Source organism: Amblyraja radiata, chromosome 30 (assembly GCF_010909765.2).
Source record: "Amblyraja radiata isolate CabotCenter1 chromosome 30, sAmbRad1.1.pri, whole genome shotgun sequence".
Classification (NCBI taxonomy): Eukaryota; Metazoa; Chordata; class Chondrichthyes; order Rajiformes; family Rajidae; genus Amblyraja; species Amblyraja radiata.
In genome coordinates, this window is record NC_045985.1 from 4,611,454 (window position 1) to 4,620,940 (window position 9,487).

The window sequence follows — 9,487 nt, forward strand, 5'->3', positions numbered from 1 at the left end:
TCATGGCTGATCATCCAACTCTGTATCCTATCCCTGCCTTCTCTCCATACCCCCGATCCCTTTAGCCACAAGGGCCACATCTAACTCCCTCTTAAATATAGCCAATGAACTGTGGCCTCAACTACCTTCTGTGGCAGAGAATTCCACAGATTCACCACTCTCTGTGTAAAAAATGATTATCTCATCTCGGTCCTAAAAGACTTCCCTCTTATCCTTAACTGTGACCCCTAGTTCTGGACTTCCCCAACATCGGGAATAATCTTCCTGCATCTAGCCTGTCCAACCCTTTAAGAATTTTGTAAGTTTCTATAAGATCCCCCCTCAATCTTCTGAATTCCAGCGTGTACAAACTGATGTTTCCACATGTGGGAGAGTCTCAGAAGCCTCAGAATTAATGGGCGTTTCTTTGGGAAGTAAATGAGGAGGAATATCTTTAATTAGAGGGTGTTAAATCTGTGGACATTTTTACCACAGAAGGCACTAGAGGCCAAGTCAATGGACATTTTTTAAGGCAGAGATAGAGAGCCTTGATTAGGACGGATGTCAGGGGTTATGGGGGAAAGGCAGAAGAATGAGGGAGAGATAGATCAGCCATGGTGGAGTAGACCTGATGGGCCGAATGGCCTAATTCTGCTCCTAACCCCTACGACCTTATGAACTTTTGATACCCAGTGAATTAATTGATTGTGTTGAAGTTGCTTCTCTGCTTCCCTGGGATTTGAATTCATGTGTCCGAATGTTTATGAAGTGTTTCATATGAAGAAAGACTGGATAGACTCGGTTTGTACTCACTAGAATTGAGAAGATTGAGGGGGGATCTTAACGAAACTTACAAAATTCTTAAGGGGTTGGACAGGCTGGATGCAGGAAGATTGTTCCCGATGTTGGGGAAGTCCAGAACAAGGGGTCACAGTTTAAGGATAAGGGGGAAATATTTTAGGACCGAGATGAGGAAAAACATTTTCACACAGAGAGTGGTGAATCTCTGGAATTCTCTGCCACAGAAGGAAGTTGAGGCCAGTTCATTGGCTCGAAGGGCCTAATGGCCTCTACTCCTGCACCTATTTTCTATGTTTCTCTGTTTCTATGTGAATGTGTGCAGGATGTGTGGTTCCCTCATGAAGTGAGTTTAGGTTGTGTTGTGTTCTTGTACTGCCTGTGTTCATGGACCTGACGTCGCCCGCTGACGGTTTGACAGTGATCTTTCCATGCAGGTTTGTTTGGGATTAGGATAAATATTTTATTTAATCGAACAAATAAAAAAAGCTTTTCACTGCGCACGAGAAAATAAAAAACTAGTCTAAACTAATTCCACTTATCTCCATTATTTTTGTCTTTTTTGCAATTCACACTGATATCTAATACATAAACCGCAATGGATGAATTTGTGCCAATGTTACCTCGCTTAATGATGCCAAACATTTTTCTCAAAGGTACGTTCAACAAAAACGGGTGATCGAATTTTTCAACCGGCAGAGCTCCTTCTGCTACCGACAATGAATGCTCCCCACGTCCAACCCTGCGAATATTAGATAGTTAGTTTTAATATTAACGTCAACACCTTTGTGAATTATTCCACAAAATCGTGCAGGGGTTCAATAAAGAATACATCCTACCTTCGCTTCCGACCAGCTTCTTCCTGAAATAATTACAACACAAAATCTCAATTGATTGAGACAACCTTCCACATCCCCGGCCCCCCCCGCCCCCCCCCCCCCCCCCCCCTCCCCTCAACCTCCCTCCTCCCACCTTTTAGATTAGTTTCGTTTAGAGATACAGCGCGGAAACAGGCCCTTCGGCCCACCTGGTCCGCGCCGACCAGCGAGCACCACACACGCTCACACTATCCTACACCGACTAAGGACGATTTTCATATTTACCAAGCCAATTAACCTACAAACCTGTACGTCTTTGGAGTGTGGGAGGAAACCGAAGATCTCGGAGAAAACCCACGCAGGTCACGGGGAGAACGTACAAACTCCGTACAAGGCAGCAAACGTAGTCGGGATCGAACCCGGGTCTCCGGCGCTGCATTCGCTGTAAAGGCAGCAACTCTACCGCTGCGCCACCGTGATCGCCCTCTCCAAATCGTTTGACAGTCTGCCGAAAATCCCCAACTATTAGGGCGGTGGACACACTGATTGCAAGAAGAAAGTTCAGTCAAGACGTAGAACCACGGGAGAAAGAGCAACGTAGAAGAAAACTGTGGTATATCTGAAAGGATGCAAGTAAAGGGGAATACTGCAAATACTGAACTCATTTACCGTATTGAATGAAATGCATGATTTGATGGTGGATCTTACATTGGCAAGACATGTCTTAAGAAGCATATCTGAAAATCATATCTGTTTGTGACAAGACCAAAACTCACAGCCACAAATATACAATGGTCCTTAATAAATCTTAGAGGACCTTCAGTGGAGAGGACATGGAACGTTTTAGTAAACGGGCTGTGACTGTGCTTTATCATTGAACTAAAGTGATATGCGACCTCTCACCAGGAGTAATGTCACACCATTCACTTGATCCAGTTGTTTCTGTAAAATTGGGAGTTCCTGCTGCAGAAGATTCAAACGCACTTGAATCTCTTGAAGATTTTTCTCCATTGTATTTAGAATCATCTCCTTCTCATCGCCGAGATATTTAAGTAGGCGTTGTTCTTTATGGAAGAGAATCTGGTGCAGTTCAGCAAACAGGGACCTGATGTGGGACTGCAGAAACTGTGACTGATCCTGGCAAACGAAAGACAGGTATTATTACAATGCAATATGGATAATAGGTCTGCTCAAGATTTCAGCTTTGGAAGGAGGAGACAGTAGGCCATTCGGCCCTTCGATCCTGCACCACCATCAAATGTGATCATGGTTGATCATCCACAATCAGTACCCCATCCCTGCCTTCCCATATCCTCTGACTCTTTATGAGCCCTATCTAGCTCTCTCTTGAAAGTATCTGAGGCAGAAAATTCCACAGATTCACAACTCTTTGTGTGAAAAGGTGTTTCCTCATCTCCATTCTAAATGACTTACCCCTTATTCTTAAACTGTGGCACCTGCTTCTGGGCTCCCCCAACATCGGAACATGTTTCCTTTCTCTGGCGTGTCCAAACCCCTAACAATCTTATATGTTTCAATAAGATACCCTCTCATCCTTCTAAACTCCAGAGTGTACACGCCCAGCCGCTCCAGTCTCTCAGCATATGACAGACCCGCCATCCCGGGAATTAACCTCGTGAACCTACGCTGCACTCCCTCAATAGCAAGAATGTCCTTCCTCAAATTAGGGGACCAAAACTGCACACAACACTCCAGGTGTGGTCCCACTAGGGCCCTGTACAACTGCAGAAGGACCTCTTTGCTCCTATACCTTACCAGCACTCCACAAATCTTCTGCTTCTGTTGCTGTTCCATTCGCTCCAACGCCAATTTATTTTGAGTGAGAGATTCCAAGGAAGATTTGATCTCAGCCTTTGATTGGAGTTGTGAAAAAAAACAGAATAATAGAATCAGATACAAACAATGTCATGAAACAGGGAAGTGATCACAATTCGATTTATTTTACCTTGTAGATTTCAACAGCTTCATCCACCGGCATGAAGCTGTGAGTCTTGTGTTCCCGCCCAGCTGCACAAATTACACAGATCAGTTTCTTGTCCGTTTCACAAAACAGTTTCAGTTCCTCCTGATGTTTCTCGCAGTTAAATTTACTTTCCTTCCCTTTGAGATTCGGGTTCAGTGTTCGAGCTTTCTCAGCCAGACTCGCCAAGGCCCGACTAACCCTGAGGGTGCGGTCTGTAAACACCTCTCTACATTCCGGGCAGGAGTTTCTATCTTCATGTTCCCATAACTGTGTGATACAGGAGCGGCAGAAGTTGTGGCCGCAGTCTGGTGACACCGGATCGGTGAATAAGTCTAAACAGATGGGACAAATTAGATCTTCCCTTAAACTCTCAATCTGTTGTTTTGAAGCCATGTTGTTTCGAGGCAGTTTCATTTCCGCATTGCTGCTGAACTCCTGCAGTATCGCGGGTGTTCAGCACTAGACTCGCGGGTGACACGAAGCTGGGGGCAGTGTTAGCGGTGAGGAGGATGCTAGGAGGCTGCAAGGTGACTTGGATAGGCTGGGTGAGTGGGCAAATGCATGGCAGATGCAGTATAATGTGGATAAATGTGAGGTTATCCACTTTGGTGGCAAAAACAGGAAAGTAGACTATTATCTGAATGGTGGCCGATTAGGAAAGGGGGAGATGCAACGAGACCTGGATGTCATGGTACACCAGTCATTGAAAGTAGGCATGCAGGTGCAGCAGGCAGTGAAGAAGGCGAATGGTATGTTAACATTCATAGCAAAAGGATTTGAGTATAGGAGCAGAGAGGTTCTACTGCAGTTTACAGGGTCTTGGTGAGACCACACCTGGAGTATTGCGTACAGTTTTGGTCTCCTAATCTGAGGAAGGACATTCTTGCCATCGAGGGAGTACAGAGAAGGTTCACCAGACGGATTCCTGGAATTTCAAGACTTTCATATGAATAGAGGCTGAATAAACTCGGTTTGTACTCGCTAAAATTTAGAAGATTGAGGGGGAATCTTATAGAAACTTACAAAATTCTTAAGGGGTCGGACAGGCTAGATGCAGGAAGATTGTTCCCGATGTTGGGGAACTCCAGAACAAGGGGTCACAGTGTAAGGATAAGGGGGAAATCTTTTAGGAATGTGATGAGGAAAACATTTTTCACACAGAGAGTGGTGAATCTGTGGAATTCTCTGCCACAGAAGGTAGTTGAGGCCACAGTTCATTGGCTATATTTAAGAGGGAGCTAGATGTGGCCCTTGTGCCTAAAGAGATCAGGGGGTATGGAGAGAAGGCAGGGAATGGGATACTGAGTCGGTTGATCAGCCATGATCACATCGAATGGCGGTGCAGGCTCGAAGGGCCGAATGGCCTACACCTGCACCTATTTTCTATATTAATTCTGTTTTTTATTTGTAAATCAGGGGAGAGCGCGAACGCAGTCCCCCACTACCACAAATTTTGCAGTCGAGTATCCCGCATTTGGGGACATCGCAGGCGTCAGCACACCCGAAGTGCAATGGGATAGCCTCGTCCTGGGAAAACCACCTTGGTTTTTTTTTTATTTTTATTTTTTTATTTCAAAATATACTTTATTCAATTGGTAAATATATACAATTTCTGAACCATTCAAAACAAAATTCATCCGACATTTTCGGAGACTATACAAACTTTTTCCAGTACAATTTTTTACATTTGTCAAATTTCACCAAACAGTCCCCCACCAGTGCCACTCTGTGGCCCCTGTTCAAGTAATAAATATATACAATGTGTACACAGTGCGAAAATTTCCATCTGACATTTCAAGTTCCACAAAAGATGTCCCCCACCTGTGCCACTCATGTGGCCCCCTGGTGTGGGATACCTTCCCTTAATTTAATTTGAGGGGCGTCTCCACCATACTGTGCCCCCCATGTCCAGCAGCGGAAGGACCCTAGACTGTGGCCCTCCCCCACCGAGCCTTGGCGTTGGCTGCACCAAGCTTCAGCGAGTCCCTTAGCACGTACTCCTGCAGTCTGCAGTGGGCCAGTCGGCAACATTCCCCGACGGACATCTCGCTCTGCTGGGTGGTGAGCAACGCTCGGGCAGACCAAAGAGCGTCTTTCACCGAGTTGATGACCCTCCAGCAGCACTCGATGTCAGTCTCTGAATGTGTCCCTGGGAACAGTCCGTAAATCACAGAGTCCTCTGTGACGGAGCTGTTCGGGATAAATCGTTCCAGGGACCCTTTCATACCTCTCCAGACTCGTTTTGCAAATCCACACTCTGCAAAGAGGTGGGCAACCGTCTCCTCTCCATAGCAACCGTCCCGGGGGCAGCGTGCGCTGGTAGTGAGGTTCCGACGGTGCAGGAAGGATCTAACTGAGAGGGCTCCCCTCACCGCCAGCCAAGCCAGGTCTTGGTGCTTGTTGGTCAGTTCTGGCGATGAGGCATTTTGCCAGACAAGCTGGGCAGTCTGCTCTGGGAACCACGCCACCGGATCCATCGAGTCCTTTCCCTGCAATGCCTGCAGGACATTACGTGCTGACCACTGCCCGATGGACTTGTGGTCAAAGGTGTTGGTCCGGAAGAACCTCTCAACAGACGTCAGATGGGGCGGCAATGTCCAGCTGACTGGTACATTGCGTGGCATCTGCGCCAGGCCCATCCTTCGCAACACCGGGGACAGGTAGAACCTCAGCAGGTAGTGGCACTTAGTGCCCACGTGCCTTGGCTCTACACTCCGCCTGATGCAGCCACACACAAAGGTGGCCATCAGGATGAGGGCGACGTTGGGCACGCTTTTGCCCCCGTTGTCTGCCGACTTGTACATGGTGACCCGTCGTACCCGGTCCATCCTCGACTCCCAGATGAACTGGAAGACGGCCCGGGTGATCCCCGTGGCGTAGGAGGGAGGGACAGGCCACACCTGTGCCAAGTACAGCAGACCCGAGAGCACCTCACACCTGATGACCAAATTTTTCCCGGTTATGGAGAGGGAGCGTTGCTTCCACAGCTCCAGCTTCCTCCCCACCTTGGCTATCCGCTCCAGCCAATTCTTGTTACTCGACTCAGCCCCCCCGAACCAGATTCCCAGCACCTTCAAGAAGTCAGGCTTGATGGTGAAGGGGATGGAAGATCGGTCGGGCCAGTTGCCAAAGAGCATGGCCTCGCTCTTCCTGCGGTTCACCCTGGCTCCCGTGGCCGACTCAAACTGGTCACAGATGCTGATCAATCTGCGGACCGACCTTGGATCCGAGCAGAAGACGGCGACATCGTCCATGTACAGGGAGGTCTTGACCTGAATGCCCCCACTGCCTGGCAATGTCACTCCTCTTATGCTCGCATCCTTCCTGATGGACTCGGCAAAAGGTTCAATACAGCAGACAAACAAGACAGGAGAGAGAGGGCAACCCTGCCTGACTCCAGACCTTACAGGAAAACTGTCTGATAGGGGAGATACCTTGATCACCAAGGAGGTTCTCCCAGGACGAGCTTCTCGGCCTTTTGGCTAAGATCAAGTGTAGTATCTGTTCTTATCAGTCAGTAAAAGAGCTAAATAAAGAGCATCTGTTCTTATTAGAACAGGGAAAGAGATCTGTTCTTATTAGAACAGTCCTGGCGGTCCTTTAAGGACAGGAGCTGCAGATTACGATTTAAAAAATCGTAGCAATGGCAGCTGCAATGGGAACCAGAGGACAGGGTATCCGCAATACCCTCAGGATTAGTGTCAAGGATCTCAGTGAGGGGATGCCCTTCAGTCGAGACACCTTTGTAAAGAAGGTATTGCTGGAAACCTGCAAGTTCGAGCCCAGGGATATCTACTGCCTCCAGGACTTCCCGGGTAACGGTTATTTTGACGTTACATTTGTGCTTCCGACAGGATGGCAAAAACTGCTAAAGGATTTCAAGGAGAAGGGGAATGAAGCTCCGCTGTCGTTGCTGAAGGTGCAGCCACTCTTCACCCTCCCAAACCAAAAGGAAAGGACGATCACGGTCCATATGTTTAACCCACATGTGCCCGTAGTGGATGTCCTCACCTTCCTTGCTCGCTACGTCGACGGAGCAGTGAACAGCGTGGACGTGAAGGATCTGCATGGGATTTGGACGAGCAAGCGGCAGGTCAAGGTAAAACTGAGGGTGGACAAGGAAGGAACTCTCCTCCACCCTCCATCAGTTTTCGCAATTGGAGGAAACCGAGGATATTTAATTTACGTGGGGCAGCCCAGAGTTTGCAGAAAGTGTAATAAGCCTGGACATGTGATGGCCCAATGCAATGCAGTGGTCTGCAAAAACTGCAAAATGGAGGGCCACGAGACAAAGGACTGTCAAGCCAGCAAGAACTGTAACCTGTGTGGGGAGGGAGGCCACCTTTACAGGGCCTGCCCAAAAAGAGCATGCACATATGCACAGGCAACAAGAGGGGCGGCTTCCAGCACCCCCAGGGTAGGTGAGACACCCACTACCACTGCCAAGTCCCCAGCAGAAAGGGGAAACAGGGATGAGGACAGCCCAACCACCTCAGCCACCTCAACCACCTCGAGCCCCCAAGTGCCAGGAGAACTCCAGCACCAAGCCCAGGAGGGAGAGTCGATGGAGGAGGGGGGAGAGCAAATTTGGACTACTGTAAAATCCAAAAAACACCAGAAGGGTCAGCACACGGAGCAGAGGCCAGAAAGGGATGGCAAGCCCAAAAAAACCACCAAAAAACGGTCTCTCTCCCTGACAGAAGGGAGAACCTCTCCTCGTCGGAGGATGAGGCGAACGGGAAACCCCACAAGAAGAAAATCGGGGCGGAAAGGAGAAGGTGCAGGACGATTGTACACCTGCACCAGGAGACCGAGAGCAGTGCAGCGGTCGAGGGGCTCCAGCCCCAGGACATCGGGAGCAGTGCAGCGATCGAGGGGCTCCGGCCCCAGGACAACGGGAGCAGTGCAGCGGTCGAGGGGCTCCGGCCCCAGGACAACGGGAGCAGTGCAGCAATCGAGGAGCTCCAGCCCCAGGGCATCGGGAGCAGTGCAGCGGTCGAGGGGCTCCAGCCCCAGGGCATCGGGAGCAGTGCAGCGGTCGAGGGGCTCCAGCCCCAGGGCATCGGGAGCAGTGCAGTGGCCATTGGGCCCCAGCTCCGGGCAACCGGGAGCTTTGTAGCGGCCGATGGGCCCCAGCTCCGGGCAACCGGGAGTATCGTAGAGGCCGATGGGCCCCAGCTCCGGGCAACCGGGAGCAGTGCAGCGGCCATTGGGCCTCAGCTCCGAGTTTCCGGGAGCAGTAAGCCTGTCACTGAGCCCCAGCCACGAGAGACGGGGGAAGCGGCGCACCCAGAAGGGGGTAAAACGAGCAGCCCCCCCCCCCAACGACACCTCGGGTTACCACAGGGGAAACCCAACCCGTTGAGGAGGCCGGGTATCTGAGCCCAGGAAAGGTGAGGAAATTCACCGAAGCGGTGGGCATGAGGGAGCAGGAAAACGGACTCTAAAGGACAATGGAGCTCAAACTGGCATCCTTAAACGTGCGCAGTGTGAAGAGCACTGCGCGATGTGTTAATGCCTTGCAGTACCTGGCTAAGGTCAAGGCAGATGTGACTTTTCTACAGGAGTGCGGGTTGCCACACCTCCGCTGTTATCGGAGGTGGTCGCGATGGTGGCCCCACGGACTGTCTGTGTGGTCGGGGGGCAATGATTGTCGTGCTTCTGGCCTGGGGATCTTGCTGCGGGGAGGGAACTTCGCCATCACTGAGGTCAGGGAGGTGGTTGCGGGGCGTCTCCTCGTGGTGGATGTAATGTACCGTGGTTCTCCGCTCCGGCTGATTAATGTGTATGCCCCACCCGTGCGGAGCGAGCGGCAGGCCGTTCTCCAGCAGCTCCCAGTGCTGTTGGCCACGTCCCGGCAGCTCGTTCTGGCCGGTGACTTCAACTGCATCATTGATGCGGCTGGACG

The 9,487-nt window shown here is 50.2% G+C and overlaps 1 non-coding gene and 1 pseudogene across 1 annotated transcript; one reads left to right on the top strand and one right to left on the bottom strand.

The window, feature by feature from the left end:
* Positions 1-4,992: 4,992 nt before the first annotated feature.
* LOC116990273 lies at positions 4,993-5,127 on the bottom strand (annotated as a pseudogene).
* Positions 5,128-7,041: 1,914 nt separating this feature from the next.
* On the top strand, positions 7,042-7,237 carry LOC116990267. The gene has a single exon (XR_004416508.1). It is a non-coding gene; the product is annotated as a U2 spliceosomal RNA (small nuclear RNA).
* The last annotated feature ends 2,250 nt before the right edge of the window (positions 7,238-9,487 follow it).